This window comes from Anolis sagrei, chromosome 2 (genome assembly GCF_037176765.1).
Source record: "Anolis sagrei isolate rAnoSag1 chromosome 2, rAnoSag1.mat, whole genome shotgun sequence".
Lineage (NCBI taxonomy): Eukaryota > Metazoa > Chordata > Lepidosauria > Squamata > Dactyloidae > Anolis > Anolis sagrei.
Window position 1 is genome coordinate 147,102,666 of NC_090022.1, and position 26,936 is coordinate 147,129,601.

The 26,936-nt window shown below is 42.0% G+C and overlaps 1 protein-coding gene across 1 annotated transcript in view; it reads left to right on the forward strand.

Annotated features, from left to right (window-relative positions):
* The first annotated feature begins 285 nt into the window (after nt 1-285).
* LPAR2 (lysophosphatidic acid receptor 2) overlaps nt 286-26,936 on the forward strand; it is a 52,301-nt gene continuing 25,650 nt past the window's right edge. Inside the window, exon 1 of the mRNA XM_060763863.2 lies at nt 286-680. The gene's annotated coding sequence lies outside the window, so the exon portion shown is untranslated. The remainder of the gene's footprint in view (nt 681-26,936) is intronic.

A 26,936-nucleotide genomic window follows, 5' to 3' on the forward strand; every position in this document is an offset into this window, starting at 1 on the left:
TCTGCCTCCATATTCTGGGATATAGGGCTGGGTGGAAGGGCCCTCAGATCACCCAGTTCAAAGCGGACATTGTGGATTATTTGTCTTGATATACTGGGTTATATGGCTGTGTGGAAGGCCCCCTTAATCCCCCTTTCCCAGACAGAAACTCCACAAAGGAGTGGCTGCCCAAACAAAGCTTCTGGAGACCCGGAGGGGGCTGGAGAGGACAGTCTTTCTTTCCTTGCAGATGAATGGCAAGTGGAGGAAGAAGGGAGGAAGGAAGGAAGAGGCAAGAGGCGACTCAGGTTACAATTCCTGGGTGGCTTAAGGGAGCAGGTCTCCTGCAAGGCGAGGGAGGCGGGCCTGGGCCAGCGAGCAAGGAGGCCCCAGAGCGGGAAGGCAGTTCTCCGAGGCAGAAGGGAAGGAAGCCAGGCAGAAGGGAAGGCGGCCGGCTTGGCAACTTGGGCAGCCTTTGGGGAGGGTGGCGGAGTGTGGCGGGAGTCTTTGAGTCCTCCCTCCTTTGGTCTTTGTTGAAAGGAGACCCAACAGCAAGGGAAGGAGGGGAAGGGGGAAGGGGAGAGAGGCCCGACCCAGCTGCCCAGCAATGACAAGGAACTTCGGCTCCAGAAACCTCACCCTTGGGAGGGAAGAAGCCCGGCGCTAGTCCCTTTCTCTCGGACTCTCCTCTCTGCCTTCAGGTAAGACCTCTCGCTTTGGCGAGGCGGGAAAAGGGCAAACAATGGAAGCAAGGGCTTGTTCCTCTAGCCAAGGCGTTCCCAATCTCTCCCTCGTTTTCTCAGGGCAGAGGGGGGTAACTTGGGAAAGTGGCGGGAGGAAGAAAGGAAGAAAAAGAGCAGGACGGATGCTCTTGCGCTCAGATAGAAGGAGGAAGGAGTTCAGTGTCAGTCTAAATGTTGGGATATAGAGTGGAGAAGGAGCCCAAACTTTCAACTCAGGACTTTAAAGGATATAGGGTTTGGCCCTAAAGTTGGGTTGTAAGTTGGAGAATCTCCACGTTTGTTTAGAAAAACAACCATTCTATGTTTCTAGTCCTCATGGGGTGTAATTTTACTGCAGAATGGCACTCTTCGGCAGAGAAAGTTATACCTTGTCAAACTACAACTCCCTTAATTCCATAGCACAGTTCAAAGTGGTGCCAAACTCCATTCATACCACTGTGTAGATGCGCCCATGATGGGGAAGGAGCAAAGCAGGGCTTTATTTAGCCTCAGGCCCCTTCCACACAAGCTGAATAAAATCTCACATTATCTGCTTTGAACAGTGTGGACTCAGATAACTCAGTTCAAAGACAATGTGGGATTTCCTGCCTTGATAATCTGGGTTATATGGCTGTGTGGAAGGGCCCTAAAGCCCCTTCTACACTGGCATAAAACCCAGAATATCAAATCAGATAATCCACATTTTGAACTGGATTATATGGCAGTGTGGACTCAGGACCCTTCCACACAGCCATGTAACACAGAATATCAAATCAGATAATCCACACCAGATTATATAGCAGTGTGGACTCAGGGCCCTTCCACACAGCCATATAACACAGTATTTCAAATCAGATAATCCACATTATTTGATTTGAACTGGATTATATGGCAATGTGGACTCAGGGCCCACACAGCCATATAACCCAGAATATCAAATCAGATAATCCACATCAGATTATATGGCAGTGTGGACTCAGGGCCCTTCCACACAGCCATATCACCCAGAATATCAAATCGGATAATTCAATTTATCTGCTTTGAACTGGATTATATGGCATTGTAGACTCAGGGTCCTTCCATGCAGCCATATAACTCATCATATCATGGCAGAAAATCCAGATTATCTGCTTTGAACTTGATTATCTGAGTCTACACTGCCATATAATCCAGTTCAAACCAGATAATCTGGATTTTATACAGCTGTGTGGAAGAGGTCTGGGAGTCCTGGTTTCAATCAGCCCAATCATCACTTTCAGCCAGCAGAGCCCTCAACTAGTTAATCCAGGTTCTCAGCACTTTCATGGTCTTCATAATTGAAACAGCAGCAACTTTCTTTTCTTTCTGCAAGTGGACTGTGTTGCACATTGAAAAAGGGAAATGGGATGTTTTGGCAGAGAGAACTGAAGGATGGCAATGATGTTGTGATGGACGGATAGGTGTCAGTTCTGTACAGCCTGCGTCTTCCTGTTGGTTTGTTTAGTTACAATGTTGGAAAATACCTGAAGGGCATAAGTTTGTCTACCTTATAGTATAAAAATGAAATCACGAGTCTACTCTTAGTTCTAGGCCAGTCCAAGGCACCATCTACACTGCCATATACAATCCAGATTATCCGCTTTGGACTGAATTATATTAGTCTAAGTGTCCGACTCTGAGGGGTGGTGCTCATCTCCAATTCTAAGATGAAGAACCGGCATTGTCCGTAGACGTCTCCAAGGTCATGTGGCCAGCATGACTGCATGGAGCACCCTAACCTTCCTGCCAAAGTGGTACCTATTGATCTACTCATGTTTGTGTGTTTGAAACTGCTAGGTTGGCAGAAGCTGGGTCTAAATAGTGGGAGCTCACCTGCTCCCCGGATTTGAACTGCTGATCTCTCAGTCAGCAAGTTTAGCAGCTCGGTGGTTTAACTGCCACATATTTCAGTTCAAAGCAGGCAATTCTGAATTTTATATGACTGTAGAGACCTAAGAGACTTTGCTGTCTGAGGCCAAGGAACTGCTTGCCTTCTCCTACCTATGGTCCAAATCAAATTGCTCTCTTCTCTTCCCTAAAAAGACAACTAAGGCCCCTTGTACATTGCTATATAATCCAGATTACCAAAGCAGATAATCCACATTATCTGCTTTGAACTGGATTATCTGAGTCTACACTGCCATATAATCCAGTTCAATGTGGATTTTATACAGCTGTGTGGAAGGGACCTTGGTTTAATGGTGGAAAGCCAGTCCTGTCTCAGGCCCCTTCTCTCAAAATACTGTATATGGTGTGAACTCATCCTGTGTTACCCTTTCGCACAGCTGAATTGGTTCCCTGTAGGGAAGTCTGTGGGTTGATAAACAGTGCAGGAAACTTGAGCAACCAATAACTGCTGAAGGCAGTACAAATACTGTCCTCCAATCTCAAGGGGTTGGATGTTGGATGGCTCTCCAAAACTATGTGCATCCTGCCCTGAAGACAGATGAGCAGGGCTTGATATGGGCTGGAATCCTCCTTAGCAGGAAGGAAAAGGCCTTGGGCACAGGGGCCATGAAAGAAGTGACGAATGCCAGAAAGACCTATCTATACTGGAAACGTATAGCAATTTAACACCACCATATCTTCCACGCCCCAATGCAATGGAATCCTGGGAGTTGTAGTCTGGTGAGGCACCTTTGGCAGGGAAGGCTAAGGGCCTGGTGAAACTACAAGTCCCATGATTACTTAGTGAATGGAGCCAGATTTGAATTTTCCACAGCAGACATCAAAACATCCTGAGCATCTCTGCAGGTTATTTCAGGGAGCATAGGCTATGGGCTCCTGAAACTGGTTTCCAGATGAGTTGACCTACAGCTCCCATCACTTATTACCAGGTTCTTGGAAACTGTCACATTCTCAAACGTGGCTCAAAACACCACCAAACTTAGGGCCCTTCCACACAGCCATATCAAAGCAGATAATCCACAATAGCTGCTTTGGACTAGGCTATCTGGGGGCCCTTCCACACCACCCTATAGCCCAGAATATCAAGGCAGAAAATCCCACAATATAATAATCACAACCACCACCACCTCCTAATTTTTTATATCCCACCGCCATCTCCCTGAAAGGACCCAGGGCGGCTTACAAAGGGACATGTCCAACAAGTACAAGTTAAAACAAGCACAGAAAATACAATCAACAACAAAAAAAATCAATATCTGCTTTGAAGTGAGTTATTTGAGTGCACACTCAGATAATGTGGAATTTTCTGCCTTGATATTCTGGGATATAGGGCTGTGTGGAAGGGCCCTGAGTCCACACTGCCATATAACCCAGTTCAAAGCAATAAATGTGGGATTTTATAAAGCTGTGTGGAAGGGGTCTTAGTAGCAGGCATCTTTCCAAAGCCCAGTTGAGGCACCTCCTGGCTTTCATTAAACGACGATTTCATCCACACACCACAATTGATAGTAATTAACAGACTTCCCAGAAGTGATCCAACGGGCACTGACTTTTTGCCGAGTTATGACAATGTCTGCTGGGGCAATCTTGCAAGTGATAAGTGATAAGGGGCAGACTCTCAGAAGCTTCAGTCTGATTAAAAAACAAAGGTTGTATTTGACAGCATGAAATATGTAAGGGTTTCTTAAATATTCTGAAGAGCATCGGCCTCACTGGAAGACTGACTATGGCCCCTTCCACGCAGCTGAATAAAACCCCACATTATCTGCTTTGAATTGGGATATTTGGTAGTGTGGACTCAGATTACCCAGTTCAAAGAAGATATTGTGGGTGGATGCTTACGACCCCTTCTATACTGCCATATGATCCAGATTGTAAAAGCAGATAATTGACATTATCTGCTTTGAACTGGATTCTATGAATCTACACTGCCATATAATCCAGTTCAAAGCAGATATGGATTTTCTATGGCTGTGTATAAGGAGCCTTTATGTGTTACCTCTTTCAGTCTGTACCCAAACCTTGCAAGGAGAGTCTAAAATCTTCTGTCTTACATACACTAATTTGCAGTATAATACCAGACCTACCACTTTTTTGTTCCCTTCAAAGATTGGGGAGGGAGATATACAGGTTTTGATGATAACTTCTTAATTTGGTATTTCCCCATACCTTGGACTTTGTAGCAGAAAGCATGACTTTTGTGTCAGAGGTGAAACAAATATTCACTAATACAGCTAGTCCATATGTATGAATTCTGTACCCACAGATTCAACTATTCACAATTTGAAAATATGTTTTATAATCCAAAAAAGGAAACCTTGATTTTGTATTTTATATAGAAGACACCATTTATTTCACACCATTGTATATAATGGGATTTGAACACCCACATATTTTGATATCCAGAGGGGTTTTAGGAAACAAACCTCAGTGGATACCAAAGCTCCACTGCATTTCAAATTTGAAGTCAGCTGATCATGAGTGTAATTTCTTCCTCGGCATCTAAGATTGGAATGGTTTACCCCATTTATTGAGGTGTTTATATGGGAAAGTGATGAAGCTTCATATCCGACATGTGCTAGAATCTAGCTGTGTCAAATATTATTGTAGCTCAACGATCAAATACAGGGAAATTATAATTGCCATTCCACGCCAGCTATCAAATACTGTCAAATATGAATTATTAAACACTAAAATTGAATAATTATGGACAACATCAAATTGTATTGAATTGTACTAATTTTACGTTGACTATTGTACATTCAACAAAAATATAGCAGGTCATTTTGGGAAGAAAAATTGTCTCAACCATTCAGTACTTTGTAGTGATGAAAGTTTCAGCACCTTCACACTACATTAGCTGTGTCCTGAGTACAGAATAAATTGGGCTAGAAATTGTATGACCAGAGTCCCGTGCCACTTTTCTTTAAAAAAGGGGCATTATATATAATCCAGTTCTTTCTTTTTGGAGATGTAATCTTTTTTTTTTTACCTTCAAATATGGTATTGACTTCTTTTTTGAGGAGCTCCCACAAGTATCTGCATAGCCAGCATGCAGACTAGCACTCTGGGCAGACTAGGTTAGTCTTCCTCAACCTGATGCCCTTTAAATGTTTTGGACCACAGTCTTAATCAACCCTATCTGTTGTTCTATCAGAGGGTCTTGTGATTGTTGTAATCCAAAACATTTGAAGGATGTGTTGTCAAAGGCTTTCATGGCCAGAATTACTGGGTTGCTGTGGGTTTTCTGGGCTGTATGGCCACATTCCAAAAGCATTATCTCCTGACATTTCACCTACATCTATGGCAAGCATCTGAGGATGCCTGCCATAGATGTGGGTGAAACGTCAGGGGAGAATGCTACTGGAACATGGCCATACACCCATTTGAAGGATGTCCCGTTGGTGAAGGCTGTTCGGGAGAAACACAGTTGACACGGACTGCTAGCCAGGACTATTTGGATCCCAATATCAGTGTACAGTATTTACATTATACACTTATAGTAGAGATACCACTTTGGCACTCATCTTGAATCTGCCCCACGGAGTCCTGGGATTTGTTGTTTGGTGAGGGACTCTAAAGATGTTGTGTCTATTCATGAACGATACCATAGTTTTGCTATTCCGTGTTGAAATCCTTGATAGAGTTTTCTCGATATATAAAACTAGACCATAGCAGTTAACAGAACTATATCTAAAACAATAATCCCAACATATACAAATACACATAATTAAATACACTCTAAACATACAACAGGAGCCCCTGGTGGTGCAGTGGGTTAAAGCGCTGAGCTGGTTGACTAAAAGGTCACAGGTTCAATTCCGGGGAGCAATGTGAGCTTCCGCTGTCAGCCCTAGCTTCTGCCAACCTAGCAGTTCGAAAACATGCAAATGTGAGTAAATCAATAGGTACCACTCTGGTGGGAAGGTAACGGCGCTCCATGCAGTCATGCCGGCCACACAACCTTGGAGGTGTCTATGGACAATGCCGGCTCTTCGGCTTAGAAATGGAGATGAGCACCACATGCCAGAGTCAGACATGACTGGACTTAATGTCAGGGGACAACCTTACCTTAAACATACAACAAGAACTAGTCTACAAGCCTCACACTTGTTGCCTGTTGACTTTTACTTCTTATTTTCTGCTCCCTTAAAAAATATGGTGTCTGTTCAAGGATGATATTTTATGTTGGAATGCTAGCTAGAGTTTTTATTGTTGCCATTACTACCGTTTTATTCATTTATACTTGGCCTTTCTCGCAATAATGTCACTCCATTACATCTCTGTTACCCTATTAGGCTTCAGAAAGATATATTCAGTCCTCCTCTATCAGGCCAACCAAGAGCAGAACATCCTTGGTCACAAATGCCGGAAATCAGCACCTTGGTCAATATCAGACCATTTGGGGCCCTTCTGTTTTTACCTGTTTTGTTTTCTTTGTGATCACCTCCTCTATCTCAGTGCTAAGCTCCAAGGTTGGTGGTTTGCCTAATTGCAAAAGCAAGGCTAGACACTCTTTTAAAATGAAAACAAAAAACAAAGAGTCTTTTGCTGTCAACATTCAGGCTCCACCTACGGGGCTCAGTGATTTGTGCTTCCATGCCTTTCAAAGGGAGTTTGGACCATCCTACCCACTGCATGGCTCCTCTCGGCTGATTTTTTTTTTTGTGGCTTAGGCTGCCTGGGAGATCCTGTCACCGAAGCAGACAGGCTCATTTTCTAGCTCCTGGGTATGAAACAGCAATACCATAGTGCTTTGATATGGAGTCAATTGCATCTTGCCCAGCTGTCACCTCTGGTTAAGCACGTTTTGCAGGTTTATGAGAAGCAGTACAAATCCCATGCCTGTTTCCCAGAGAGGCAAAGATGGGGTGCATAAACACCACGAGCAGGAAGACCACTTTGAAATTACCTTCACGAATGCACATAGACTGATCTCCTATTAGAGTCTCCCGACCAAGAAATAAAGGGGATTGCACCCACAGAAGAGCATACGTATTGCCAACCAAAATTAGCTCATATTTGTTCCAAGTGTTCAGGACTATTGTGTTCAGACTCTGGTCACCAACAACCCACTTCTAGCTCCATTTGAGCAACTTTTGGCACATCAGTATGTTCAATAGGGCCGAAGCAATATGCACCATATTGCTTCGGCCCTATTGAACATACTTTGCTGTTTGAAGGAAATACTAAGATGATGTTTTGTAATAATACACTTTATTTATTACAGCATTTCAATACATAGGCAAACATTCAATGCCTTGCCTTTACAATCATATGCAATGAGACACACAAACAAAGGCAGAGTCTTCTCCGGCGGTGATCATCTCTTGTTTTGGGAGGTGGCTTTCTCCATTTTCAAGCCGAGGAACCTGTGTTGTGACCTCCTGGTTGTATGACCTCCTGGCTGACAAATTACTTGGAGCCTCTTTTTGCTTTTTCCCGCCGAAGCGGTGCCTATTTATCTACTCACATTTGCATGTTTCCGAATTGCTAGGTTGGCAGGAGCTGGAGCTGACAGACAGGATCTCACTCCATTTCACGGATTCGAATGGCTAACCTTCAGATCAGCAGTTCAGCAGCACAAAGGCTTAACCCATTGTGCCACCATGGCCCCACTGGTTCCTCTTGTCTCCCATTTCTACATATAGAAAAAAAAATTGGAGGAGCATTGGAATAGTTTCTTCCATTACCCCAGAGCACAGTATGCTAGTTTAGGGGGTGCAGGACAGACAGGCCTTGTGCCTCTCACGGCTCTTTCCTCCAAAGGAGGGGAACAGCTGTGGGTTCAAGGGGAATGAATAAGTAGTTGTGTCTGCTGTGCCTCAGCATCTGCCAGTGGAGGTGATGTTCTCCCATTCTGCTCACTGGAAGAACTGGCCTTGATGCTGGCATGGTCATTCTATTTGAAATATCTAAACTCCTGCCTCAGGACTCCCAGTTGTATTTTTGACTTGCAATATATGTAGTAAGGTCCTCTTTCTCTGCATCTATCCCCAAAAGTCTCAGTTTGACAGGGGCAGTCTTGATTAATCCTTTGCTATCCTATTTTCACTGTTTTTAGAATAGCCCAATTTCTCCTCCTGGTCATCCCTCTGTGCTCAGTTTATTTCATTTGCTGCAAACCGAGTTCTAAGTGCAAAAGTAGTTAATGTAACTCAGTATGGCAGAAGAGAGAAAAGCGGGTGGGACTTTGCCCTGCTCTGTAGGTTCAGGCAAAGAAATCTGGTATAGACTGTCCTGGCTTCTTTGTTCTTCCTCATGAATAATGCCAAATTACGTCTATGCACCTTCACTGGGTTTAACAGCCACATAGTTCCTTGATGATGGCTATGCATGCAGGTCTTTATCTTATAGATCAGGCATCCTCAAAATGTTTGGGCCTGCAACTCCCAGAAGCCCTAGCCAGCTTGTTCAATGGTCAGGAATTCTAAGAGTTGAAGGCCCGAACATCTGGAGGGCTGCTGTTTGAGGGCGCCTGATAAAGAGCTTTTCCTTAATCTTTGCTGTAGACCGGTGGTTCCCAACCTTTGTGGGATCTGAAATCTAGGTGTTTTGGATTTCAGATCCCAGGTGGTAATCTGGCTGGGATTTCGGGGAGCTGAAGTCCAAAACACCTGGAGGACCAAAGGTTGGGAACCACTGCGCTAGACCACGAGTGAGAAACATTTGGCCTTCTGGGTGTTCTGGACCACAATTCCCACAATACCTTATTATGGACTTGCTTCCTCAGACTAGTGGCAGTTATCAGCCAAACTCTCCTGAAGACCAAAGGTCTCTCACCTTTGCTTTCAGGTTCCCTAAACAATGTTATTTACAAGGGAGATAAATAGGGCTGACAACCAATTAAGCATGTTGCTTAAATAATCACCCTTCTTTTACCTGAGTTACTGATTAAATTTCAATGAATTAACATATTATTTAACTATGTGATAATTTTTTTTCAGATATTGAAAGGGCATTCAAAGTTAAAATTTTCTGTTGGAAAGAAAGCTGTCTTTATTGGTTTTCCCCTTTTTATTCCCCATTGCGCCCGGAAACAATATTAACCTCCAAAGAAAATGAATGTCGTCTTGACACATAGCCCGAGGAATTAAAACTGGCTCTCTGTGATTAATCAACTAAGCTTTACCCGATTATGCCACTAATTAAGCCGATTAAAGCCCCAAAGGTAAACTTTGCAAGATCTCAACTCCCTTGGAAGTTGAAAAAAACAACAAAAGAAGCTTTGCGCAAAGTCCAAACTGTGTCACATTAGATTAAAACTGTACCAAACAGACGTCCAAATAGGCAAACATCAAGCCCGTACACATTAAAAGACTGTGATTTTTCCTGAAATGTGGCTTAAGTGGCTGCAAATATAACACATCCCACATCTATTTGGGCTGCTTTTTCTTTAAATAGTAGGTGAAAGATAGAACAGGAAGCGGCTGCTTCAGAGAAACACAGTGGTGTGTTATTTACTTTCAGCGTTCATTTCTTTCTTAAATGACTTGCATGGAACACAAAAGTTTCCATGCTGTGTGTCGTTATTCACTCCTTGTAGGAAACGGAGATACTTTTAGCTGGTAGCCTTTGTGTTCAGTGGAAATTACATCTTTGGAGAGTACAAACCATGTATGTTGCTACACAAGGTAAGCGCCGTTCTTCCTCACTGCCAATATGAGTACTGCATGAGTTGAATGGCTGTGCAAGTCTTGTAGGTACTTTCCTCGATTTTGTAGCCTCTGTAAACCCCTGAAGGCTCAAGATCTGGTCTGATATTGGAAGATAAGCAGGGTCAGGCTTAGTTAGAACTGGGGAAGGGGGCCACTAAGGAATATGCAAGGTTCTGTGTAGCCTATAGCCGAGAAAGGCAACAGTAAATGGCTTTTGAGTAATCATTGTCCTTTATAATCCATGGGGTTGTGGTATGTAGCAAACACAATATAGATGGACAAAGATAGTTTTTGGAAACAAACCCTTCATCACTTCTCCAGACTTTTTTTTTTTACCAAAAAGAAGTGTGGATTGTTTCTCCAGTAATTGTTTAAAGTGCTCATTCACCTTTGTAATGGTTTACACTCCCATTTGTACAAACTCTTTCACAACTAGACATGCATTTTGAGCCACTGTCAGTATTTTGTTTTTTAGCATTTTTTGGCATACCCTCGAATGTGGTGGGATAATCCTTCCTTCTCTCACTTTTTCAAACGTCTTTGTTTCTTGCTCCTCTCACTTTCTTCCTTTCCTGCAAACTGATTTCAAAGTGCAGGGGGCCAAAATCTAGCTCTTTCCTATAGACCACTGTTTCTCAACCTGGGGGTTGGGCAGTATTTTCTGTTGGACATGGGGGTTCTGTGTGGGAAGTTTGGCACAATTGGTGGGGTTCAGAATGCTCTTTGATTATAGGTGAACTATACATCCCAGAAACTACAACTCCCAAATGTCAAGTCCTATTTTTTCCAAACTCCACTAGTGTTCACATTTGGGCATACTGAGAATTTGTGCCAGTTTGGTCCAGATACATCATTGTTTAGTCCACAGTGCTCTCTGGAAGTAGGTGAACTACAACTCCAAAACTCAAGGTCAATGCCTACCAAACCCTTCCAGTATTTTCTGTTGGTCATGGGAGTTCTGTGTGACAAGTTTGGTTCAATTCCATCACTGGTGGAGTTCAGAATGCTCTTTGATTGTAGGTGAACTATAAATGATAGCAACTACAACTCCCAAATGACAAAATTACCCCCACCCCCGGTAAAATGAACTATTCTTCTTTATCTAGGCTCCCTTTTGGAGTCCGTCCACATAATGGAACCATACTGATAAAATGACCACAGATCAATATGGCCAATCCAATTGTTGCCAAATACTTATTTTCCTCTTGGAAGAATAGTGCCTGATGCTACTGTGCAGTCAGTCTTCAATAATGTAATGATTCAAGTGATATTGACACTTGGGATTTTGGGTTTGCAGCTTAGAATCTACCCACTTCGTTGTGCCATCAAGTTGACTTCAACTTATGGCAACTTTGTGAATGAGAGACCTCCAAGTCACTCTATTATCAATAGCCTTGCAGACTTTCCGCTAGTTGAGTGGTTTCCTTATTTGAATCTATCTATATGTAATCACCCCCCCCCCCCCCCCGTGGCAGAGCGGGTTAAATATAGGATTTTTGAAGCAGATAATGCATATTGTCTGCTTTGAACTGGGTTATATCAACTGGGTTATATATATAAGGCCCCCCTGGTGGCACAGCGGGTTAAACTGCTGTGCTGCTGAATTTGCTGACTGAAAGGTTCGAGGTTCGAATCCAGGGAGTGGGGTGAGCTCCTGCTGTTAGCCCCAGCTTTTGCGAACCTATCAGTTTGAAAACATGAAAGTGTGAGTAGATCAGTAAGTACCGCTTCTGCAGGAACGTAACGGTGCTCCATGCAATCATATCGGCCACATGACATTGGAAGTGTCTATGAACAAACCTGGCTCTTTGGCTCGGAAATGAAGATGAGCACCACTCCCCCAGAGTCTAGACATTAAGTCCTTATCTTTATCTGTAATACCAACTTCTTCTTTTCCTGTGGCCTTTTGCTTAATCAAGCAAAAAGCAACATCTTTTCTAATGAGTTATGTTTTCTCAAGATATGTCCAAAGCATGATTGTCTCAGTTCCGCCACCTGGCTTCTAGGGAGAGTTCAGACCCAATTTACTCTAGAACCCATTTCTTGGTCTTTTTAGCAGTCCATTGAATATACAACTCTTCTGCAGCACAATATATCAAATGTTGATTTCCTTCCTATCAGCCTTCTTCACTGTCCAGCTTTCACAATGATACATAGAAATTGGAAATAAGTTGACACTGACAATCCTAACTGTAGTATTAAATACATATATGTATACTTCAGGATCTTGTGTAGTTTATTCTAAATCCTAACTGCCTTCTGATTTCTGTAGTCTCCATTCTGATTAGTGACTGAGCCAAGCTATGGAAAATATTTAACTACTCCAGTGTTTTTGTTGTCTGCTTTAAAGTTATGCCAATAATTTGAAAACAAAACCATTTTTGTTCTCTTAATGTTCAACTACAAAGTGTAATCCTGCCTTTGCTCTTTCTTCCTTGACTTTTTTTCAGTAATTATTCCAAGCCTCTGAATGATGTCATCTGCATATCTTAAATTGTTGGTATTCCTTCCTCCAGTTTTCATGCCTCCTTCCTTCGAGCCTAGTCCTGCTTTGCGTATGATACATGCAGCATACAAGTTGAACAGGCCGATAAAATGCAACCTTGCCCGACCCCCTTTGCCATTTGGAAACCATTCTGTTTCTTCATCTTCTGTGCTGAAAGTAGTCTCTTGTCCTGAGTACAGGTTATGCATCAGGACAATCAAAGGTTGTGGCACACCCATTTCGGGAACAATCTAGTTTTACATGATGACACAATCAAAGGCTTTGCTATAATCTATACATTACAGGCTAATTTTCTTCTGAATTTTTTTTGGTGTGCTCAATTACACTGACCAACACACAGGTTGGTGCCTCAAAGGTTAGACCTGTTTCTGGATATATTTGAGCTACTGGTTCCAAAAATGGCACCAGTTTTTGCCTATCAGCTAGTTTTTGAGATACAGAACAAATGCCACCTACCAGTCGCCATCTTCTCACCCACAGAAAAACATGATAAACATATATAAGAAATTAGAACTGAAGCAGTTTATCCAATGCCATTTTCTGATCAGTACTCCAAATAATCCCAGGAGCAGGCGGGAAACTAAGGCAGCAAGATTATTTTTTTGGGTTAGGCTGTGTTATCTAATGTATATTTACAATATGGTTTCTACTGTCACCTACTTTCTTGAACCCATCTTGGACATCTGGCATTTCTCATTCCATATAAGGCAAAAGCCAGTGATTTAGAACTTTAGAGTATTTTGTTTGTGTGGGAAATTGATGTATTGGTTCTGTGTTTATGGCATTCCCTTTCTTTGGGTTAGGAATGTATATCAAGAGTTTCCAAACTGTTGGTCATCACTTCGTTTTCCATACTTGTTGACAGATTTTAGTTAGAACTAAGCAGACTGAGTCTCTGTATCTTGAAGCAGTTGTGTTCCTAGCGATTTATTTCTCCCAAGAGCTCTTACGACAGATTCCACATAGAAACTCCCCACTCTTGGTTTAAATTTCCCTTTGAATTCTCAGATTTTGTGGAAGAGATTATTTGCTCTGTTTCTTTTCATTGTAGTATTTTGTTTCTCTGCATATTGCTTCAGTAGTTCTTTGTCCTACTGCATAAGTTGTTGAATAGTTGCATTCAAGTTCACTGTGGCATTTTTCTCTCTGCATATTGCTTCAGTAGTCCTTTGTTATACTGCATAAATTGTTGAATTCAAGTTATGTTTACTTTTACCTTTCTTTCTCATCTGCCCTTAATTACTTGAAGAGCTTCATCTGTCAATCGATGGATCTTTTTTCTTTCTGCATTCTTCCATCACAGCGTCCTGGCTGCAGTCCAGAGTTGTTCTGGCTCACAGTCATTTACGACTTCATCACACAGGTCTTTGGCAGCGTTGTAGGATGCTTTCACCCCAGTTGAGCCATGGAGCCCCACACTAACCATCAGACAATGCAGGCTCACTTCAGTGGCACTCCATGGCTCAATTGGATACAATCATCCTATGTTGCTGCACTCAGAACACGGGAGGCTTCCATTGTTCCACTTAAAAACAACAGAGCCAACACGGGGGGAAGCCACGTGGCAACTCTTCTCCACGTGTGATGGGGAAGCTCCATTGCCAGCGAGGTGAAGCTCATTGCTGTGCTGTCCTGCCGATTTGCCACAGAGGCTGGTGAATCACCCCGCAAGACCTCATTAATGTGATGAGTTCCTTAGTTTTAACAGTGGAAATCATTATCTTTAAACAGTATATACGTGTATTTTAGGAGTTTTTAAATAAATAAAATGATGGCTTCAGTGCTCTTTCACTTTACTCTAATCATAATGACACAAAGGCCACTTTTTCATGCTTCCATAATGCAGTACACCCTCCAACCCTTTCAAATTGGTAAGGACAGTCTTGTCTAATACACCTTTGTTGCACTTTTTGAGCCGCTTTTAAAATGTTCTAGTTTCTTTTTCTTTCCACTTTCCTTTTTTGTCCACTGTTTACTTCCATTACTGCAAACTGGGCTGAAAGTCTACAGGTAGTTTTCACTTGGTTAACTCAGTGGAGAGAGAGAAAACAGAATCCTGCTCTTCCCAGTGCGCTCTGGCAAAAAGCAAGCAGCTCCAGCCTGGGCCACACTTTCCTGTTGCTTGACTGGACATGTCCCAGTTTTTCTCTATGAAATGTTACAAGGTGTGAGCACATTGTTTGGATTCAAAAGGTCCCGGGTTCAGTTCTTTAGAATTCTGACTTACCACGAAAAACAACCATCAATTACTCCCTATTGGCTTTTCCTGTCAGAGGAGCTGAAACAGCCTACAGACTTTCTGTGTGTTGTTGAATGCAGAGACTTAACCAACAACTCAGACTTATTGCATGAGGACAATTGCCACTCAGTGGAACAGCTTACTATAGGTCCTGGGGTTCAACCTTTTGCATATCCAGTCTGACTTGTTTCTCTGTCTTAAATTAAAAATTAACAAGAGGTTGTCTTTTAAGACATGGAAGAAAGTGAATATCAGCACATTTTTGGAGCTGGAAAAGCAACCCATGAACTTTCTGGTTTTTTGATTGTTTGTTTATTTGTTGTTGTTGTTGTTGTTGTTGTTGTAAGAGTCGTTTTGCATGCTCTGTACCAAAGAACTCCAGATCCTGCATGAAATGTGACCAAAGGCCTGGAGCAGCGGTAGGGGTAGATCCCTGCAAACGTGTATTTAATTCATTGCCAAGTATTAATGATGTTTTTAACAAGTGAGGGAAGGGCTATGGTTGCAGTCTTTTCAACCAGCCTTCACTTTTAACATTGTCTTGAGAGAGACTGGAATTATCAGGTGGCAGCATAGAGATAAGCATTTATTATCTGACAATTGCTGCAATTCAGCAGCGATTTGAACATTGAAAACCCTTTGGATCACATTTTTCCTCTACCCCCATGGGTTTTCTCCTTATTAACACCATTTTTTGCATTCCCGATAAAGGGCAGAATTGCTCAAGCCCAGGAGACATATAAAGATATATTCTCCTTTTCAGTAAGTCTTTAAACTCTCTTTTTTCTGCATTGCATTTTCAGTGGTGTTTGTTTGCAGAAGGAGGAGGGTGTGTGTAGGCTGGTTTGACTGAGGACTACAGGGTGTAACTTGCAAATGTATGTTATTGTTAAGGAGGGGATGTATGTGGAATAGGAAGCACTATAAAAATTCAGTCTCTGTGGTGGGTGGCCAGTTGTTTCAAAACCTGCAGCATAGTCAGTAGCCAGACTGAATTATTTTCTTCCCATTTTCTTTTTATGTTTGCTGTCTAAGTGAATTATTATACTTTTATTAACAAATATATTAATTGCAATGTGTTTTGCTTGCAAATTAACATGGTGAGGACTAGAACTATGAGCCACAGCATTTGAAGCAGGATGGGAAAGAGAACCTATTTGGTCAAAGCCCCAAGAATATTTAATGTTTGCAGAGAAGTTTCATGCACAGTATCATTCCCAATCCTGAATAAGTTTGGGAAACTGTCACTTGAACAGCTAGAGAATGAATCCACGTTAAATCCGGTTTCTGCCTCTTGCAGAATTCTGGAGTTTGTAGTTTAGGGAGGAGCTTTTAACAGCCTCATTAAACTACAAACTCCATAATTTTGCAGGAGGCAGAAACCGGATTTAACGTGGATTAATTCTCTAGTGTGATGAAGTAGCAGAAACGGTGGGGGAATTGTCACAGAGACAGAACACCCAATGCCATTCTGACTGGGAAGCGTGCAAGTTGTAGTCTACTATGTCTGGAGGTTTCTAGGTTGGGGAAGGCTGGGTTAAGTGTAACTTCTCAAACTCATTTTCCTTCAGGGACTTCCATATTGGCAAGCCCTCTCCCCTCCCCTATTATTCAGAGAATAGGAATTCCTTAGCATATATATTAGTACATTCTGTCTGTCCACCCAGGAGATCCTTTGGAATCTCTTTGCTTGCCAACTCTTTTCATGCCTCTCCTCCCATCCAATTTCATTCATGTTTGCAGCACTGAATGCAGGCCAAGCAAATTCAATTCCCTGAGAACCTGCTCTCTGGCATGTACTTCTTCTTGATGTCCTCTGGTCCAATTTATATTCATCTGCTCATTTATTGAGCACCAACCTAGTGCTACGAGCCGTGCAGCCCATCTTGGTGACAGTGCTGTGGATATCGGATTTCTTTCATGTCTCCCAGGTGGTTGATGAAGTTAGAAGGATAAGGTACACCTCTGAAAAAGGCAGAGATCCCTGAGCAGTAGGAAATCCACTCTTCAACTGGAGGATTATGTACACTCCTTCTCAGACACAGGAAAAACACCAGGACCAAGAACACCCCTTTATATTATATCCATGGGGTTTAGGAGCACTTTAACTGCACTCTCTGTTCTCCAAACAAAGAGCTGCCTGATTAAATCTGTTAGCATTTGTCACTAACATTCTAGTGTCAGAGCTGTGGTCCATTCACATTACACAGTTAGAGTGTTATGATTCTACATTAATTGCCACAGCTACAGGGAAAAAACACAAGCTAGTAGAGGTTTGCTTTGGTTTGAGCTGAATGAGAATGGCATAATTCCACCGCCTCCTCTATTCATTACTGAGCTACTTGAGTAAAAACAACTTTTATATTTTGAATTCATTTGGTAGCAGTAAAATGTGAAAGTGGGAGGAGGAGATTGAAACTGGGACATTTTAAAAGCAGCTTTATGTAGTAAGTTAAATAAGACACTTATAATAGTGCAGAAAATAAGTATGATAAAACTGAATATATACATCATATTTCCCTATCCCCCTACAGCGTTCATATTAGTGCATTAGTTTATATTCTTAGGTATACTAGAGGATGAGATAACAGGAGAATAGTAGCAGAAGCCATATGCTGAAAAATGCAGCTGAAATATGTCCTCTTACATATAATCTTTCATGGAATTGTTAGAACTAAGCTGCTTCTTTCCTCTTTCAAGAACAAATAGACCCTGGGTCTTTCTAAGACTATTTTTTATATTGAATATAATAAGGAACTAGATGAAAGGCTTCTGAGTTCACTTCCCTGTCCCTGATGAGTAGCCTTAGAGAAATATATGGTTTTGTTTCACTGGGATTATTAAATGTACCTTTTAAGTGGCTGAATTGCATCATATTTTAATGGGTGGGTCCATCATGTCAAATATCCCAGTGTACTCAGCGACTTGGTCACCTTGACACAACTATATGACAGCAAAACAAATACTATAAAAAATTAAGTTAATTACAAATGTGGGCTGGCTTTATAGGAGAGATTTATTTTCCAAACTTGGAGTATATCCTCAGTTTCTAATGCATCAGTAGACCATTTTCAGGCACATGCTTTATGTGGCAAACATACTTGCTGATTATCCACTCAGCATTTTCCCCATAGTATATGTTTTTTTGGGGTTTTTTTTCATGTCAGGAGCAATTTGAGAAACTGCTAGTCGCTTCCTGTGTGAGAGAATTGGCCTTCTGCAAAGACCTTGCCCAGGGGACGCCCGCATGTTTGATAATTTACCATCCTTGTGGAAGGCTTCTCTCATGTCCCCATATGGGGAGCTGGAGCTGACAGATGGGAGCTCATCCACACTCTTCATGGATTCCAACCTCTGATCTGTCGGTCTAACCCACTGTGGTTATTATTATTATTATTATTATTATTATTATTAAACTTTTATTTGTACCCCGCTAGCATCTCCCGAAGGATTCGATGCGGCTTACACAGGCCAAGGCCTCAACAACACAACATAACAGTACAATCTAAGCAAATCAAATAATTAAAAACAGAATAAAGCAAAATAAACAACAGACGCAATACACTAAAACACAATAGAACTGGGCCGGGCCAAAAGTGGGTACAAGGATTAAAAGTGCTGATGTGACAGGAGGTGTATAAAGGGCTTCTAGGGCAAGTGCGATGTGCGGTGTGCAACAATCATTGGTTCTGATAAAGTGCTTATGGGACTTGGCAGTGGAGATTTCCTAATCTGGGAAGGCGCATTGGAAAAGCCAGGTTTTCAAGTTCTTTCTGAAGACAGCCAATGAAGGGGCCTGTCTAAGGTCTTTGGGGAGGGTGTTCCAGAGTTGGGGTTTAACCCATTGCATCACTGGGGGGCTCCAGTATAGTTTAAACATATCTGTTTCACACTTAACAGATAAGTTTAAACTACAGAAGATACACAATGTGCATAAGGATAGAGGATACAGGGTCTTTCACACTAAACAGATATAACAGACTGCAGTTTAAGTGCAGCCTGTGGAATTATGGAGTTTGTAGTTTCGTGGGGTACTAGAGTACTCCATCTGTGGATTCTAAGTGCCCCTTCCTAAATTGAAGATCCCAGGATTCCATAGGATGTTTCCAGGACCACTGAGATGGAATTGTAATGCTACCATTTTGTGGTGTGAAAGAGCCCCTAGACAGGGTTAGGTTTCCCAGACATGGGTGTGCAAGAGATACACAATTACATTCCCCATAATTTAGGCAACTGCTGTGAAAACTGCTGGTAAGCTGTCATTAAACATCCCTCCCTTTGGTTCTCTCCCCTCATGGTCTCACGCTAATATTTGTTAGGTTTAAGTACTTAAAAGCACCCCTTAGTACTTGGATGAAATACCACTATGTGTTGCAGGCTATGTTTTGGAGGAAGGAGCTGTCAAAACCATCTCTGAGTATTCCTTGCTTAAGGAGACCCATGACATTCTTGCAATTGCCATAAACTGGCAGGCAGTTTGAAGGCACATGCAAACACACAATATTTGGACAAGAGAGCTATTGTGGTGCAATGGGCTGTGTTTTAGACTAGGATTTTGTGGGATAAAGGATTAGTGCTTAAACTTTCTTGTTGTAGGGGAAAGGCAGGGTTTTCCTCCTGATTTGTAAGGCACTGGCACCATATTTGCATTCATTGACCATAAATATTTCTTCTTTCCTGGAAACTTGCCCTGGATCAATAGCAGCCATTAGCTCACGGGCCAGCACTGGTCCAGAAAATACCACTTTGGACTAGAACTGGTATACGTAGAAGATCTACATTTCTCTTTTCTACACAACTCTTAAGGATGTTGGAGCCCTTTTGCATCTGGCTGGCCAAAAGCTGACACAAAATTATCTCCTTTTGTTCTGAACAGGCATCTTTCCACCAGAGGCTCTGGTGCTTGAGCTAAATGATGCAGGTAGCATAAAAACAACCAGAAGGAAGCTTCCCTGTAGGCTTTCTCATAGAGGCAACAAGATACTACAGTGTGCCCTTAGTATCTGCTGGGGTTTGGTTCCATACTCCTCAACCCCACCCCACAGATCCCAAAATTTGTAGATGCTCAAGTCCCATTGTAGACAACAGTGTAGTAAAATAGTATCCCTAGTATGAAATGGCAACATCAAGGCTTGGTTTTGTTTTGTTGGGAAGGAGGTATTTGCAAGATGTGGATGGTTATTTATTGATTTCATGTCAAAAGCATTGCATAAATTAGCATAAAAACTGATAAAAATAGAAGGCGCACAGGCAGATAAATATCTTTTGACCAAAAATAGGCAACAGTGGCCACATTGTCTGTATCCTCAAACAATTCTTCCTTTGTACATGAGGCAGGACATTGTGGACAAGCATACAGATGAGGAGTTGTCTCTTCTGCTCCGTGTGGATGGTTGAGTCTATCGATTCAGAATCTATGGTGACAGACTGCTGGCTGTACATGCAGAAGTTTGTAACTTTCCACCATTTTTAAAAAACCTGAAAGCATGGCATTGAGTTGTAGTGGTGGGCAGAGCGGCTGCTTTTGGATTTCTGTCATGGAGTAAAAGGCCCAAGAGCTTCTGTCAAAATGAACAGTAAGAATGGAACTCCTGTGAGCCTTCTATATCCATGAATTTTGTATCCACAGATTCAACCATCCCTGACTTGAAAATGTTTTTGAAACGTCAACTTGATTTTGCCATTTTATATAAGGGACATATTTTTACTTTATCATTATATATCGTGAGTCTTGAGCATTTGTGGATTTTGTTATCCACAGGGGCTCCTGGAACCATGGCCCACCAGATACCGAGAGTCCACTATACCACCATCTGGTTGTGGACTAAAAAATCAGCTCATTTCACCAGTAATTATTTAAAAGTTATGGATTATACCTGCCAAGTTTGTAAGGTGGAAGGCTGGCTGAAGTATGTGAGTGGAGAGGCACTTATGAAGGACATGAATGTGCACACGTATGGGCGTCTAGACAGAAGACAGCCTTATTTACAAATCATCCTATGATTTTGTGAACATCCACTTCATTGGGGTTGATTTACCACAGGACGGCAACTGGAAGTGTGAGATGAATGGAGGAGAGATCGTATACTTTGGCATCCAGAAGAGCTGCCAACTTTTTAGTAAATCACGTCATCTTTACTTTGAGCAGTAGCACAAAATGCAAAGGGTTTGTGATATGGCTTCTTGCCACCCCCACCCCCCCAACCTTTTCCATTTCTGCATTCGAAGGTTTTGTTCAAGCCACAAGAGCAAGGAAGCAAACCATTGCGGTCAGCTAGCAGCTCAGTATCTCCCATGAAACATAGCCTTAGAGAGCAGGGACTGAAAGCTAGGCTGAAAGAAAGGCCAGGTTGAGAGAAGTCTTGAAAGAGTTGCCAGGAGACAGGTAGAAAGGAGATTTCTGTCCCAAGAAGGATCTTTTGTTTTCTCCACCCTTACTGTTATGGAAATGTACTACAGAGGGGAAGAAATTTCCTAAGAGAAATCTGACTCACTCTGATGTCCTCCTTTCCACTCAGAGCTGGTAGTACAGGAACCCATGAAAGATCATTAGGATTAAGAAGATGGTCATAAGTGCATGGTTTAACCTCAGTTCATAGGTAGTCAGAAAGCTAAGTCAGGAACAAATGTTGTCACGTCACCTTACTTGCTTCCAAGTGAGATTTCTTCATGCCAGATGTCCTGGTGTCACATAATATGGCTATTATGACATCAGTGGAAGTGAGCCAATTACAACCTCTTTTTCTGTTGTAAAGGGATGTGGCTGTTCCTGTCTGACACTTCACCTGTGAGGAGTGAGTGTGTGCCTTCAGTCACCTGTTGACTTATGGCAACCTCACAAATTTCATAAGGTTTTCTCAGGAAAGGAGTGTCTCGGAGCTGGTTTTGACAGTTCCTTCCTCTGTAATGTAGCCTGCAGCACCTGGCATTCCTCGGCGGTCTTCGATCCAAGTGCTAACAAGGGCTGATCTTGCTTATCTTTCAAGAGCAGAGCAGGTCTGGTGCCTTCAGGGCACTCAGGTGATGAGAGGTGATGGCTGTGTCAAAATAAGCAACTGAACCTTTGCCATGCACAAACCTGGCTTTAAGTCTTGGTTGGGAAACAAGTGGTGCTGCAGATAGTTGAGAGCACGGGCCCCAAACTTAGGCCCATTGGCCTGATGTGGTCCTCCAAGGTATTTTTCCAACTCCCACCCTAAACTTTAGACCGGGGTCCTCAAACTTTTTAAAAAGAGGGCCAGGTCACAGTCCCCCAAACTGTTGGAGGGCCGGATTATAATTTGAAGGAAAAAAAAAGAATGAATTCCTATGCACACTGCACATATCTTATTTGTAGTGCAAAAAACACTTAAAACAATACAATAAATAAAGAACAATTTTAACAAATATAAACTTATTAGTATTTCAATGGGAAGTGTGGGCCTGATTTTGGATGAAGTGATAGGATTGTTGTTGTTGTGCGCTTTCAAGTAGTTTCAGGCTTAGATTGACCCTGAGTGAGGGCGGGGTAAGTGACCTTGGAGGGCCGTATCTGGCCCTCGGGCCTTACTTTGAGGACCCCTACTTTAGACATAGAATTGCCCTAAGTCTGAAATGACTTGAATGCACACAACAATAACAATCCTAATTAACATGACTATCTCATCAGCAAAAGCAGACCCACACTTCCAACAGAAATAGTGGTAAGTTTATGTTGGTTAAAAATGATCTTCATTTTAAATACTGTATTGTTCTTTCATATTCTTTGCATTACAAATAAGATATGTGAAGTCTGCATAGGAATTCCTTCGTGCTTTTTTCAAACTATAGTCTAGCCCACTGCTTAAAAGATTTGAGCACCACTGGTCTAGACTTTAGAGCTGAAGGCTTACAATATCGGAAACACAAGTTATTGTGCAAATATCTTTTAAAAAAACCTAAACAAAACAAGCAATCAGGATAAAAACACTGATTTACAGAAATGTATTTAATACATAGTGAAAATAAAAGTGTTACACACCCCACTGAAAATCTCTTCAGTGCAATAGTTCCCAATTTTTGGTCCTCCAGGTTTTTTTGGACTTCAACTCCCTGAGACCCCAGCAAACTTACCAGCTATTAGGCATTGTGGAAGCTGAAGTCCAAAATACTTGGAGGACCAAAAGTTGGAAACTACTGCTTAAGCAACAGGGGTAAAGAATTAGGGAAAGCCCAAACAATCTGCAAGTCCAAAGATTCCCATTATCCTCCCAAGTGTTTTCAGCTCTTTCTCAGCACAGGTCCAGGAGGTCATAGCTCTGGTGGCCCTCCGTGGCTGATGGTCCTTGTTTGCTGGACATGTGGCGGCAGTATCTGTAACTGCTTCCTAGGCCCACCTGCTAAAAGATGGCTCTGCTCCTTTTCAGATTACTACAAGTTATCACATACCCTTCAAGCTGATTTTAGAACAAAAGTATGTGGCAGCATCTGAGGCCCCAGTCGCAAGATGCAGGAAATGTCTGACCGCATCATCCTGTGGTATTGGTGCACCTGGCTGCAAACCCTCTTACCAGGAGGATTTAAGTAAGCCACTCTGCCTTCCCCATACCCTCCAACTGCCCCCATTTGTCACTAACTGTCCTGATGAATCCTTTGCTACCCCAGTTTTTCAGCTTTTTTTAAGTCTCAGTTTCTCTTTCCACATCTTATTTTTCCTCTTTGTCCTTGACATACTTTGTTAGCTATGAATGGAATTCAAGGTGCAAAAGTAGTTTGCACTCCATTAATTCAGTAAAGGCATCAGGGGAACAAGGGGAAGAATCTCACCCTTCCCAGTTGGCTCACACAAAAGCAAACTTCTGCAGCCACTCCTGGCATATGTGTTCTTCCTTATTAATAATGTTTTCCCACCTGAAATCCTTAAAACTCAAAATGGCTGAGAAAGTGGCACCTTTGCTTACGTATAGTTCAGTGCAAACTATTCTTCATGCACAAAATCATTAAAATATTGTGTATAAAATCACCTCCAAGTGATGTGTATAAATGAAATATAGATGCATTTTATGTTTAGACTTGGTTCCCATTGCCTAGATATCTCATTATGCGCATATAAGCTAATATAGATACTCCAAATTCTGGAAACCTCAGAAATCTGTTTCCAAGCATTTCAGATTAAGGATACTCAACCAGTACTTTCTTAAAGTAAAAATAGCTCCAGCATAGTTTCTGTTCTTTTACAGAGAGGAAGAAACACGAAAAGGGATTTGCTGAGCTTGGTGCATCATTATGATTTCCCTCTCTTTTGTTTACTGTGCTGTGTTACTTCATAGTTACATAATGTGTTTTACCTGTCTAATGAGTTCATCAGGAGCACATCAGGCGACTGGGCAGAGACAGCCAGGTGTCAAGGGAGAGATTTTCCTACCAAACAAACAACAGCAGCTTTGGGATGGCAGATCTCTCCAAGCTCCTGTCAGCTGTTGCTCAGCATCAGTGTCTCATCTCCTCCACCAGAGTAGAGAAATACATCAGGATTTAAGCAAAATGTATTATTTATTGACTACATTTTCCAAAATCCTGCTATTACTTAAGAAGCTTAGTAAAGTATTTCTTCTGCCTTCCAATTTATTACTGCAATGACCCACTGAGTGACTTTGAACAAGTCTCACTCTCTCAGCCTCAGAGAAAAGTGAAGGCAAAGCTCCTTTTAACAAATATTTCCAAGGAAACTCTGCAAAGGTGCACAACTCCAACAAGCAACCCAATGTGGCAAGATAGACTGAGAGCCAGAGACTAACCCAAGATAGCTAAGGCTAGAAATCTTCCACCTATCTTCTTGGGAAAGCCCTGATGAAACTAATGATATTTCTGAGTCACCATACCCAGAATTTCACTATCGGATGAATGCTGCAGCTGAACTCTGGCACCTCAGAATCTTGGTTTGTATCTTACGCAGAGGTTGTGGGTTGTGTAGTTATTGAGATTTATTTATTTATTCATTTATTTATATGATTGAAAGCATTGCATGAATTAGTATAAAATTGATACCAATAGAAGGAGGACAAGAGGATAAATATCTTTTGACTAAAAATGGGCAACAGTGACCGTATTGTCTGTAGTGGACAAGCATACAGATGCAGAGTTGTCTGTTTTGCTCTACAATCACACAAGGTTGAGGATTGTTCTTGGTAGTGCCATTTTGCCAGGTAGTCTTTTGATCCTCTCACTCCACTTCTGAGTCTGCCCATTCTTAGTTTGCCCCTGCAGGAAGATCCTCGTGGGGGGCCATCCATAACAAAACGGATTTCCTGGTTTTGGTGTCCAGAGGGATACTCTTGCTATTCAGATTATAATAGACTAGAACTGCTGTCACCCTTCACTGTTTGCTCTTCAGGGAGTGGGTAGGGCAGATGGGAATTGCAGTCCAAAAATATGAAGCCCATTGCTTTAGCCCAGAAATGTTGGGGTGAATTTTGAATGTTAAACCCCCATAAGATTTCTGATGTCCTTTATTATAAGGGATATCTCTTATTTCAGGGTCTGAAAGTGTCCTCCATATGACTGGGAGGGGTCTCTTATTATCAGGGGGGTGCTCTATTTTTGTGTGGTAAGCTTTTCCTTTTATATGCACTGAACAGAATGCCAAAGAAATCCTGTATATTTAATATGGTCCTTTAATAACAAAATGTGTGCACCAACTAGGGACTGTAGGAACAGTGTCAAGTACTTTAGAAGGGATCTCTTCTTATGAATTTTACTTTTTCTTGGAGACAGGGACTCCTTAATCCAGTTGTTCTCAACCTGGGGGTCGCAACCCCCGGGGGGGTCATTGGGCCATTTTCTGGGGGTCACGAAGGTGCCCCGGTTGGTCCCGCCCCCTCTGCCTCCTCAAAATGTCTGCTGGAAGGGTTGGGGGTGGAGCGGAAGGCTCCCACGCCTGCCTCACGCTCTTGCCAGCCAGCAAGGGCCCTGTCCTCCAAAGCACTTTACATTTTTTAGGTCTGCTTGTATGTTTTTCACAAACACCCCATCACTTTTTCGCCCATGTTCCAGCATTACTTTCAATTTTAATTTTACATTTGGCCTTCCCATAGTTTTAATTGTGTGTTGTCTTATTGTTAATGTTTCATTATTTTATTGTCCATGTTTTATTTTAATTGCTTGTATTGTTATTATTGCTTGTATTGTTGTATTTGGGCTCGGCCTCGTGTAAGCTGCACCGAGTCCCTTGGGGAGATGGTAACGGGGTACAAATAAATTATTATTATTATTATTATTATTATTATTATTATTATTATTCTCTGTATCATTCCAATTTTAGTATATGTGCTGCCGAAGCGAGCACATTTATTATTATTATTATTATTATTATTATTATTATTATTATTATTATTATTATGCTGCCTCGCACTCAGGGGCGGCTCAGGTGATACGCAAATTACACTTTTGCGTAGGGCATGCCTCCTCGGGGGGTGCTCTTGAGGAGCTCTTGAGGCACCCCTGCCCCGAATAACACACAGAGACAGCTCGCCCTCCTCCCTCACAAGTGCTTTTATTATTAATCACTATGCTTTAATTATGTTCAGTTTGTAACTATGAAAATACATCCTGCATATCTGATATTTACATTACAATTCATAACAGTAGCAGTTATGATGCAGCAACAAAAATATAGTTGGGGGTCACCACAACGTGAGGAACTGTATTTAGGGTACATGGCATTAGAAAGGTTGAGAACCACTGTGCTTAATCTGTTCTCTGTTAGCCCCTCTTGTATTCTGTCCATACAGCAAATGCTCAAGAAGGGAGTACTAGACCAGCCCTACCATTAAGCAATAAATGCTGGATAGTGTGATGATGACAACCCCATATACAGCTGTGTTACATGCCCATGTCTCTCTGCTCAACAGAGGCAGGTTACTGTATTGGGATGGAAACCACACAACCTT